General features: G+C 27.9%; 1 long non-coding RNA gene across 1 annotated transcript; it reads right to left on the bottom strand.

The window, feature by feature from the left end:
- Positions 1-4,142: 4,142 nt before the first annotated feature.
- LOC136088888 (uncharacterized) lies at positions 4,143-12,868 on the bottom strand. Its single transcript, XR_010642597.1, has 3 exons — positions 10,200-12,868; positions 9,406-9,524; positions 4,143-4,920 (listed from the first exon to the last, which is right to left on the bottom strand). It is a non-coding gene; the product is annotated as an uncharacterized LOC136088888 (long non-coding RNA).
- Positions 12,869-13,412: the final 544 nt, after the last annotated feature.

Below are 13,412 nucleotides of genomic sequence, written 5' to 3'. Positions count from 1 at the left end.
AAATTGGTAGAATTACGTGGTATAACACAAAATTAGAAGAACATTGTGTTCTGTTTAAGGACAAATCTGAAGATTATATTACTTTGAATGATACTGACGGCATTCAACTAATTTTAGTTGATCCAATAAAAAGCATTTTATCTTACTTAATAACATGTATTCAAATTTTCTTTGTTTCTTATAAAAAAAACAATGTTTATTAAATTGTATTTTGTTCACTTTTTCGATTTTAATCTGAATTTTAAGAAAATTCTAAGAAACTTTTAGTACTATATTTAGAAAGAAGTAATATTAAAATAAAAAAATTTCTTGTTCTAACTCGTTTGCTTTGTTTCTTGTTAAAAAAAAAATTGTATTACTTATTTTTGTAAATAATAATCAATTATAATAGAATAAATGTAAAAGTTATTGTTTACATGAAAAAGAAGAATAAATATAAAAAGTATTCTTAATATTATTTATTGTTATCGTTTATAGTTTTTTTTTTATTTAATTGAAATGCTTTCTATACTCTCCATTGTTTTTTGAGAGAATAAAAATTAAATTATTTAGGCCGCTGGACCAATACCACTGGACCTGGACTGGTCCAGTGGTATTGGTCCGCTTGACCGCTTGGACCGCTGGACCAATACCACTTGACGCTTGGACCGCTGGACCAATACCACTGGACCAATACCGCTTTTTTTTTCAATTTTACAACTCAAAAAAAATTCGATTTTTATAATACAAAATATTATTTTAAAAGTAAAGATTTACGAGTTATTTTCTGTTAGAACCAGACAGATGCTTGTTTTGTTTCAAGTCTTATTTTAAGTAGCAATACCTGGAGTATTGTTTCTTAAGATAAGATGAGTAATACCCGTTTAAATATGCTTTTTCAGCTTGTTTATAATAACCCACAATTCTACAGAGGATGCTTGTATAGGTGATACCCTGTGTCACCTTCCCCTCCTTTTCTCACTCAGAGAAGGCATGATATTTTCATGATATAGTCTGTTTTTTGAGGAATATAGTCGGTTAGTCAGGCATTTGACACATTTTAGTCGGGTGATTTTTAGTTTTATGGACTTTTTTTTAGAAAGCAGTCAGTACTTTTTAATGATTTTCACCAACCCGTCATATTATTCTTAGAATCGTCCCTGATAGGAAGCACAACTTTTACCAAAAAAAAATGTAAAAATGTTCGTTGCCCGGGATGGTGATACCCTGATGATAGACCACAGATTTGATAAATATTAAATGAATTATGAGAATAACTCATACCGTACCACATTTCCTTAATAGAGAGCTATCGAGAAAAGTTAGAGTTGGAAAATAGAAAATGTTCCTTCATACAAACTTATATTAGATGTACTATTTCAAGTGTAATTAACGACAAAGTAATATAAACAACTGTTTGATAAATAAAGCTGTTGACTTGAACAATATGTTGACGATTTTATAAAATCATTTTTTAAAATCAAGTTTAAAAAATAGTTCAGTGTGAAAAATAACACAGTTACGTAATCATGTTGTTTTATTTTTCATTATCCATTTGTAACTTTCTCCTTTTCTCCTAATTACATCTTTTTAATTTGTAAAGCGTTTTTTGAAATTGATGTTTTTAATTAAAAAAATGTAAAATTTATTCCACATAATTGAGACAAACAAAAAAAGATTTTTTTTTTTTTTATTACAATTATTTCGCTGTTTATTAAGTAAAAAAATTAAGATACATATACAATAAAGAAAAAAATGTATATATATGTCCGTAGAAAAAAAAAACAGTATAAACTTGTCACATAGCATCGTCGTTGTATATAAAGTATAAACTTTTTTTACAATGGTCTTTTTTAAATAAAAAAATAAACTAAGGCTCAAAAAAGATGAAGATGACAATACGACATTAATCTTTTTATAGAGCTCCGTATAAAATTTAAAAAAATTTAAAAACAATTAAAAACACTAATATTATTTGTGTATAATTAAATTATAAATGATTAAAAACACAAATAATTATAAAAGTACTGCGCTGATAAGCAAACCAAATAAAGAAACAAATAAAATGACCTCAGATAAGTTATCTTAGCAAAAACGTTTCTAAGGTTTTAAAAAATTATTTTTTACTAAAAAAGTTCATACGTACGTAAAAAGTCCATAGCGTACGTACGCTTTTATTTTAGAAATTTAAAAATACACGGAATATAGCATTGCACATTGAGGCCAAAAAATATGGATTACCTATCAAAAGGGATATTAAGGTATGTCGTTAACTTCATTTAAACTTCTAACTAAAAATTTTAATTAGAAACTTAAATGAAGTTAATGACATGCTTTTTTGTTAACAAGTTTACAAAGCATTTAATAATTGCATTTTGTAAAGTCTTCGAAATGTTGGAGACATTCTTTGAACAACTATTAAGATGAGAGCCCAAAACATCATTTCCATTGCGCACAGCAAAATTTAAAGTTTATTAAAACAACCAGTTCCACATTTCGAATGCTCTCCAGCCTCTAGAAGATATTGGGAATCATCTCTGAGGCCTCTAAAAGGTGTATCATCATCTCCGAGGCCTCTCAAAGGTGTATCATCATCTCTGAGGCCTCTCAAAGGTGTATCATCATCTCCGAGGCCTCTCAAAGGTGTATCATCATCTCTAAGGCCTCTCAAAGGTGTATCATCATCTCTGAGGCCTCTCAATGGTGTATCATCATCTCTGAGGCCTCTCAAAGGTGTATCATCATCTTTGAGGCCTCTCAAAGGTGTATCATCATCTCTGAGGCCTCTCAAAGGTGTATTGGTTTGACCGCAAAAAATTATAGCGTCAGCAACAGGACGAAGTATTTGCGATTTTTTATGATTTTTTCTTTGACGTTTAGCATCAATGATGACATTTATTGTTGACTTATACCTGAGGAATGACTCAAAAAAATATTAAAGACAAGCATAGTAAATGCATGTAAACTATTTTTTGTTGACTCATGCTTTGAAAATGATCAAATAGCATCACACCATTTATTGAAAGGGTTTAAATACAAATCTGTTAACTTACGTGATCTTAATTTGAATTTATTGGCAAATAATACACAAGATAAACAAAATGCCCCATCAGTACTTTTAGAATACCTCAGCCAAGAAAAATCTTTCAACCAAAGGTATCTAAACTGATGACCAGAATCTTTTGGAAAAATTTAATGGAAATCTTTTTGGAAATGGGTACTGTACGGGGCCCATACGGGTTGTCAACTGGGTCCCGTATGGGAAGACCGTATGGGAAGATTAAAGGGCTCATTTGGGTTTGCAACTGGGACACATATGGGAAACCTATCGGAAACCCGCCGGATCTTGGCCGCGGTTTTCTCTGGGGCCCATATGGGTATGCCCACCGAGTATCCCGTAAGGGTCCCACGAGGTTTACCCATTGCAAATCTTGCAAAACTACGTTTAAATGTTTAAATTTACAGAAAAAGCAAATTTATATATAACTTGATTGGTTTATTTCAAACAAAATAATTAAAATTACACTGTCGAAAATAAGCAAACTTTTAAAAGATTTTTAATCGTGTATTAAAACGACTGTGTGTTGTTAAAACGACTTCTTTGAAAACCTCTTTACACAATATCTCGTTTCAATATAATCTGTAAAAAAATTAATGTTAACTGTTAGTCTTAAATTTTATAGGTAACACATACATTATTTTTAATATGTCAAAAAACTCTTACGATTTCTTCTAACACTCTTCAGATAAAAATGTAATTTTCATTATCGAAGGTAGAAAAATACAACCTTTAATTTTAAAACCGACATTTATTTCAACGTTTTAAAATGCACTTGTAATAAATAAGCACATGCTTGTGATTCATATAATAAATTGATAACGTTCCTTTAGTTACTGATAAAAAAACTATATAAAACTATTATATAAATAAAATTTTATATTTATATTGAATATAATTTGACATATATTGTTTATAACTATATATATATTGTATATAACTTTATACATACACACAGAGAGTTACAAAAGTCATCGCACAGTGAATTATTTAACAAATTTGGTCATTTATAATATATTTTTTCAGGTTTTTTCGGTGAAATTATGCATAAAATTCTTATTATTGATCAAAATTAATGCAACATTAGTTTTGATCTGGAAAAGAAAAATTATATTTTTAGAAAATTCCTTCGAAAAACTTAGATACATGAAAAAGGTCTTGTTTAAAATATTACAAAAGTCTTCATACAATATAAAAATCTTTCAGAAAAACAGAAAAAAGTGTTAAGAAAGGTATCAGAAAACCAAATTTCAATAACGTGTTGCTTTCGCCATGTTTGACTGTTGCTACCATATTTCGCTCTTCTATAAACAATCACACCTCCATCCGATCCAAACAAATTAAATTTGCTCTCATCAGCAAAAATTACAGTCTCCCAGAACTCTTTAGGCATCAAAACATACTTTTTAGCAAATTCTAAACATGCTTTTCGATTCTTCTTAGAAATGAAGGGCTTCTTTCTCGCTACTCTTTCATGAAAAGTTTGTTTCTTTTAACATCGTCTCACTGTTTGCACGCTTACAGTTTGTCCAAGATCAAGTTCTAAATCCTTAGTCAATTTAGGAGCGCTCAGCTTTGGCTGCATCTTGATTTTTTGTACCAACCAATTCTCAGTTCATTCCGAAAGAACTTTTGGGCGGCCAGTTCTTGGTTTATTTTGAACAGAACCCTCAGTAGAAAATTTTTTTATGATAGGCTAAACTGTGAATTTTGGCATATAAAGCTTTTATCTGTGACAGTGATTTCCCATTTTGATAGTGAGAAACAACAAGATTCTTCATCACTTCTGGCAACTCTTTTCTAGTAGGCTTCATTTTCAAAATTACCAATTTTTTATTGCACAAAATGTCCAATTGGGTTTAAAAATGACAATTTTATTAACGCTGAAAATAAAAACATTAACTATATAAATCTAATGTAAACATAAACAACAGATAAAGGGGTCGCACAAAGACTTTTGTAACATGTAAAATATTACAAAAGTTTGATTTTTGTAACATTTTACATGCTACAAAAATCAGACTTTTGTAACATTTTACAATGTAAAAAACTGATTTTTCATATTTATTAATTTTTAACATAATTTTCTTTAAATTAAGTATTATTTCTTTTTTTATATATTAAATAAGGATAGTAAAAGCAATTTCAACAAGAATTTTTACTAATAAATTCATTTAAGTGTTTTAAATAAGATGATAAGTATAAAATACTTCACTGTAAAAACACTTTTGTTATCCTCTGTATGTGTGTATATATATATATATATATATATATATATATATATATATATATATATATATATATATATATATATATATATATATATATATATATATATATATATATATATATATATATATATTAGATACATCAATACAAATATATATATATATATATTTGTGATGTACCGTAGCGTTTTTTTGGCCGATACCGATGGATGGGAAAAGGCCGATACCGATGCCAATACCGATTAACTAACTAATTATTAAAATTTTGAAAATATAAAACCATACAACTTTAAATCTTGTAATCTTTTTAAACAAATACTTGGACTCAAATTAGAGTCAAACCATTATTTTAAAAGATATTAGAAAAATTCAGTTGAAAAAATATACATTTTTTAGTTTTTTTTACTATGAAAAGAAAACTTTCAAAAAAAAAATACAATTTACGAAGAAAGCTTTTTATTTCAATTTTAAAAAGAAAATGGTACTATCATAAGCAGTTTACTTAGAATTCTATATTAATTTAATAGTAACTAAGATATCATAACAACAATCATATGTTGTTTAGATATTTAAAATATTTTTAAATAATTAAGTTGTTTTTATAATTATTTTATTTTGTGATGTTCTATCCCCACCATGTCTCTGGTAGTACCACACTAAACTTGTTTCTTGGCGCAGCGACCTTGTTTGTAAAGGATTATGTTTCGGTGTTATAAAGTTGAGAGAGGGTTGTAACCATATCTTAAGTAGCCTCCTCGATTGCAGTTGCCTTGGGGAGGTGAATTGAAATAATACAAAAATAACAAATAAAATTATAGAAGTATAGTAGGCTATACTTGAACACATATAGATAACAATGCTTAAATAGGTTACTTTTTAGTATAACAATAACACAACACAAAATAAAATTATTCTAAAAACAACACAATGGTAGTAAAAGTATGAGTACATTCAGCTGTTAAATTAAAGCTTATAAACTCATCTTAAGAATAAATAATATTGCCTGTAAACAAAGTCAAAATTCTAGGTAATGTATAAAATTTAGTTTATTATTTAATTATTATCACAATGCAGGATGAAAATATTAAAATACCATCGGTTGGAAAATTGGAAATTGAGGCCAATGCTAATACTGTTTGTGCAAAAAGTTGCAGATTAAGCCGATGCTGATTAATCCGTACATCACTAATATATATATATATTTTTAGGTGTCCCAAGAAGTCCTAATGGTTTTGTCACAGAGCACCGCCGAAGTGCATTTAACCAGGAAGTTCACGCCTCCTTCCTTACTGTGACGCGAAAATATGTCCAAAGCTTGTTTCAAACCTGGATCTATAGATATAGAACTCTTATATGTTGTCTGAAAGTTTTTTCCATATTTAGTTGACAAAAAGTAAAAATTAAAATGCAAGACCGGAATTTTTTTTTTAATTAATTGACTGCCTGCCCCAACCAAACCCTCAGTCGATGTAGCAGCACTCCCTTGCGGGTCAGGCTATTTGTCAGTCAATGTAGCAGCACTCCATTGCGAGTCAGGCTATTTGTCAGTCGATATAGCAGCACTCCCTTGCGGGTCAGGCTATTTGTCAGTCGATGTAGCAGCACTCCATTCTGAGTCAGGCTATAAGATAATCGATGTAGCAACACTCCACGCATGATTTACAGTAAAAAAAATAAAACTAAAAACATTTTATTAAAAAAATTAAAAATAAAAACATTTTGTTAAAAAAATAAAAACATTTTGTTAAAAAAATAAAAACATTGTTTATATTGTTAAAAACATTCAGAATGTTTTAAAAACATTCAGAATGTTTTTAAAAACATTCTGGTCAATTAAATTTGCGTTTTTGTGGTTTTTTAAAAAACGAATAATTTGTAATTAAATTAATGGTTTTGACTTTCGTCCAACACACAAATGTTGGACGAAAGTCAAAAGTAATTAAATGTGACATATGTGTTGGCGTAAGAATCACTTTTTTCCTTCCGTGCATCCAAATGCAACAAACTTGTTGCATTTGGGAAGCACGGAATAATGTGTGTGTATATATATATATATATATATATATATATATATATATATATATATATATATGTATGTATATATATATATATATATATATATATATATATATATATATATATATATATATATATATATATATATATATATATATATATATATATATATATTTATATGTATGTATGTATGTATATATAAAATGACTAAAAAGCTGCAAATTCCTCAACCATAACCTATTCTTCACAGGGTTTGTTTGCTTTTTAAAACCTCTGTAACTAAACCATTTTTTTTTGTAATTTCAAAACAATTATCACCTTCATTAGCAGAAACAAAATTATGAGACAACTAGTATAAGTCAATCCAGTTCTACTCATGATGTTCATAATCCAGGTATAGTAGGTGATAGCTGTAAAAACCACTCAAAACAAATTGTTCAGTCGGATTACCCGGAGTATCTTCAATTCAATGACCTGTAGGGGAAAGGTTCTTATTGCTAACATCTCACACAACCAAGAGATCGAAGGAATAGCATTTAAGAGTACACCTGAATGAATATACACAGCAACATTAAAAAGGACACACAACATTTTACAGATGTGTTCATGCATCTATTATAATTGTGAGAAAATGAGTATAGGTCAATCTAGTACTACGCATGCAGTTTGTGATCTAGGTATTGTAGGCGACAGCAGTAAAAACCACTTAAAACAAATTGTTCAGTTGGATTACCCGGAACATCTCCAATTTGTTGACCTGTTGGTGAGAAGTTCTTCCTGCTCACATCCCACACATCAGAGAGAAGGGACAGCATTAAAGAGTACAGCAAAACGAGTATTGAATATACACAACAACAGTAAAAGAAACACACAAACTTTTACATATGTATCAATGTAACTAGTATTATCTAATGCCATTCGTATAAGTTAGTAAAATTCTAATCATGCAGATCATGATCCTGGTATGTCAGGTGAACGCTCAAAGAACTAAATAGGACAAATCGATCAGTCGATTACCCGCAACATTTACCAATTGGGTCATTTTACTATAAGTTGATAAGTCTTCGCATACCCCTAAGCATACTAGATGCAAAAAGTCAAAAGGAAACTTTGAGACCATGTCAAAATTTAATTCAATTTAAAACACCACTAAGATGTTCAGAATGCTTTTGATGACAAAAATCTGAATTAGTGCTTAAAATTGATGAAATATGTGGGAGTAGTATCTTGCCACACCACTCTCCTTTCTGAACACAATGCTCACATCAATTATAACCATTGTGTCCCTTAATACACTTAACAAGCTGGTGCATTACATATGAAAACAGCAAGATTGATTTCATACTCAATATTTTCATAGATAAAACCATCTTTTGGAATAACTTTGAATTCTATGAATTTGGAATAACTTTTGAACTCTCAAAAAATTATGTAGATAATCAAAAATGGAATTAGGTTTTTGGGCACCACTTTTTAAACAAATCTCTAAAAACGCTAATTTGGGTCCCCCAAAATTGCAAGCCTAGGCCTAGGCTCTGACAGCAACATTTATAAACAGCAACAACTTTTGGCAAATTTTATTTAAAATTTTTTTACATGTATGTTTAAACTTTGTCATTATTTGAGATTTTTATTGAATAATTTCCTACATGTTTTTTTAATATGAAATACTTATGGAGCATTTTTCTCTTTTACTACCAGCTATCAAGCTGATTAAACTGACTTGATCAACTTCAGCTTTTAAGCTAATGAGTTTAAAGCTGAAGCTGAAATACCAATTGCAACCCCTGCTTTATAGACAACATATTTAATGTGATGTATATACTTAATCATAATACATGTGCTTTTTATACTTGAATACTTAGTTTTTTTATAATACATAATTTTTTTTAATACGTGTTTTTTATAATATTTAATACTTAAGAAAATATTGACTTTTATCCAATATTCTTTAGATAAAAACAATATTTTCTTACTCTAATTGTGGTAATAAACAAAGGTAATATTTACTCCAATTACTATATTTGTCCCCCAAAGTTCTTGCAAGTCTATCATATATAAGACTTTCACTAATTCCAATAAATAAAAGTTTTTACTATTATTATTATAACTATATTTACTAACCTGTCATTACTAATACTTATCAAAAACACATTCTGGTTGTTAAAGTCACTTTTACTCATTTCAGTATGCAAATATTGTTAACAGTCAGAGTGCACCAAACAGAAATATTCTTACACATGCTGCAAAATACAAGATATACATAAGATAAATATCATATAAGACCTATTTTTGTTCCTTTAACCTGGAATTTAATATTTTTATCCTAACATTTTAAAATTAAGATAAGTAAAAACAGAGCTTAACTTATTATAACTCAGTTATAATAAATAAACATATGGTCATGATCTATATAATAACTATTATCTTTTTTTAGTTATCGTTATTTATGTTAAAGTTATCAAGTTAAATTAAAGTTTTATAATTAAAGTTTGAATGCAAAAGTTCATATCAATAAAGATTTTATCAGTATTGTAAACATAAGTTAAGTATTATAAGTATTTACAAGTATAAGTATTGTAAGTATAAGTTATTATTAATAATAATAACTTATATATAAATTAATACATAATTATATATATTATATTATATATAATAATTATATTATATATAATATATTACATATAATATATTAATTATATTATCTATAATAAAATATAATTATATATAAATAACTTATATATAAATAATATATAACTTATACATAATAATATTATGTATATTATGATATTATTGCTTATATTACAAGTGTACAATTTTAAATCATAGTCAAAAAATATCAATGAATAAAAAATGCAGTTGATGCATAACAATAAAGCCATTTTTTGCATTTATATGTTATCACTTAATATTTATACCTGACGGTGGGTAAACTTCGTTAACATCAGTCATTTTGCTTGCATAAAATATAGAAATTTCAATGGAAAAAAGTGGACCTGTAAAAACAATTTAAAAGCTTTAAATTCCCTAAATATAACCTATTCATTACAACATTTGCCAGTTTGCTCTTTTTAAATGTTTCTGACAATATTTTGATTAACCTCAAAGCAGTTATTACCATCACTAGCAGAAACAAAACTTTATATTTTGATCAATGCAAACAGTGTCTCAATGGAATAATTACTGCATGTTTAATAGTTATTGGAACATAAATTAAACATATATGTTAAACTTTGTAAATTTATTTTAAAAAAATAAAAAAATTCTTTTATAATAATAAAAAATAAATGAAATTCTAAAATAACGTCTTTTTAATGGAGTTTCGCAGTGAAAAAATACACCGAAAAAAAAATTTCTCTTTAATTACAATGTAAATATAATATATACAAAAAATATAATGCATAAAAGTTAAGTTTTTAAATTTATTTCACGCACAATACGAATTATAAATGGCAACCATCGAGTAAGTTTTGTAATGATTTTTTTAATTATCAGGTTAAACCTTTTGGGAACCTTGTGGGAAACTCGTCAATTCCCCAGATCCTTTGGCACTGATAAAAACCAGCACTGCATGATTCTAGGGGTTTTAGGTTGAATTTCAAAAGACATGAGATTTTTCTTCAGATTCTATTAATATGTATATGTGCGAGCTGGAATGTGTTTAAAATAAAATCGAAAGCGTTCCTTCTTAGCCCAAAATTGGTATTTTTTGAAATCCAGAAATTAGCGTTTAAAAAACAATATTAATTTTATTATTTAAGCTTACTTTTATTGCAAAAATCATAGAAAGCCACGTGACATTTTATTTTTTTTGTCTTCAAAATGTGGTTAACTTAATATATAATAATACCTTAAATAAATTCACTAATATAGCTCTTAAAGCGGTTGATGACTTGTTTAGAAATATTGTAAAAAACTTTACAACTTTTTTAATTTTATTTTGTAAAAGTTTTAACTACTTTTTATAACATTTTTAATTAACAAACATTTATTTTAAATAACAATGTACACAAAGGTATCAGTTTTTATATAAATGCATTTTCCACTGGACTTTGTTGCCATTGCAAAAATGCTCTCTATGCCAAAAAGGTTATTATATTTTATAAATATTTTTTTATATATATTAAATTTTTTCTAAAATATTTCACTAAAAATACAAACAATCTTGTTCACAGCAAGGAAAGCCTGTAAAAATGATAGAAGAGGTTTGGAAAAGTGGAAGAGAGTGACTTATAAAGGTAGAAAGGATTGCTTCAACTGAGGATCAATGCTTATGTCCAATTTGTTGTATGGTATCAAACAAGCGCAGCCACAAGATTTTTAACTTAAGAGATTGTATCATTGAGTCAAATGAAAATCTCTGCACTGATTAAACTCATTCTGCACAGATCGTTTTCAACTAGTTGGAAAAGGCATTAGGCACCCATGCACGAGAACATCAGCTGTTCAAAATGCTAAGAATCTTATTCTTTCCAAGGATGAAAACATGTCACAGCAAATAACCTCAAATATTTTAAAGTTTCTAGTTAAGAATGAAAATTCCTTACAACTATCCACTGGTAGATTTTTATTTATTTTCTTATTTACTTATGACTTTCTGCAATATTTTATTCTAATTTTTTATATTAACCCCTGCCTGTAGTACTAAAACCAAAGTTCCAAAAAAATAGTAGTCTCTACTGATACAATATTTGATATCAAGAAAAATCATGATCTGCTTAAAAATGTTGTTCGTGATATTCTTAGAGATTTATGAAAAGATCTTGGTCATTTAGGTGTCTAAATATTTTATAACATAATTTAAGCAGCAGTACATTAATTTTTTTTTTCAAAAAATATATAATATTTAATATATCACACTGTTTACAATAAAGTATTTCACAATAAGGTGTTGAAAAGAATTCAATTGCTACGGTCTCATGCTCTAGACAAGTTTTATAGTTACAAAAAAATTGCTTTTTTTTTTATATGGAAAGGAAAATGAACTTAAAAACTCAATGTTGAAAGATGTTGTATACATTGAAGATCTCACCAGACTTGTTCAAAAAATCTGTTCTCTATGTGGATTAGATCCTATGAAAGCCATTGTTAGAGTTGGAATTGACGGAGGACAGGGTTCACTGAAGGTTTAGTAACTTAACCTACTTTATATTACTCAAATAAAAGAAATAAAATTAGAATAATTATTCAATTGTGATTTATTTTCAGATTATAATGAATATTTTTGATGAAACAAAGTTAGAGGAGCAAAATAGAAACAAGAAACACTCAGGAGTGAACAAGGTGACAATTCTGGCTTTGGCACGTACCGTCAACCGGGGTGACTTCGGACGATTTTCGAAAAAATTATTAAACTGTTTCATTAAAATTAATACAAAATGGAAATATTTTTGTGGATCGTACCACTGTAATTATAAAGAATATAAAGAAATTTTGGCTTTCAGCTTCCCAATATGATATTAGCATAAATAAACGGTCTGAAAATCAAAAAATCAAAATCAGGAAATGGGGTGACTCCGGACACTTGAAGTGATTTTTAAAGTTGAAATTTCAACATCAAGGATTTTAAAATGAATGTATAACTATGTAAAAAAGCTACTTGATTAAAATTTTTTTATTTCAAATAACAAAAAAACAAAAAAAAAAAACTACTGGTAAACTATTTCAAATACACATATAATTAATGATAAAACTACAATGATTATTCATTATTTCTACACCTAACTTTAATCTCGATCGTTTAATGTTAGAAGCATTTCTGCCAGAAATATTGTTTTGTTTCATAAATGAATTTAACCAGTCATTTCCAGGTATCTGCAAATTGCTACTGTTTTACCCACGATGATTTTTGAGGAGATCAAAAGCCATCATTTTGACTTCTAATCTTTCGATAGGAAAACCCTAATCAGCAACAGCTTCTAGCATTTGAGCAATGAGTACCTCATCTGCTTTGTTTATAATTTTCTGGCCTCCAACCTTCTTTAAGGTGGGTTTTCTAATGTGATCATGCAATGTTGATTTTTTGACTTTATGCTTACCAGCAGCTTTTCGAATACTCATGCCTTTACTGTGATCTTCTATAGCTTTTTTTATATCTTCTTTAGAGCTTGTTCCACACAACACTTTAAAGT

This window comes from Hydra vulgaris, chromosome 12, assembly GCF_038396675.1.
Source record: "Hydra vulgaris chromosome 12, alternate assembly HydraT2T_AEP".
NCBI classification, from domain to species: Eukaryota; Metazoa; Cnidaria; class Hydrozoa; order Anthoathecata; family Hydridae; genus Hydra; species Hydra vulgaris.
This window is presented reverse-complemented; position numbering and strand designations above follow the sequence as displayed.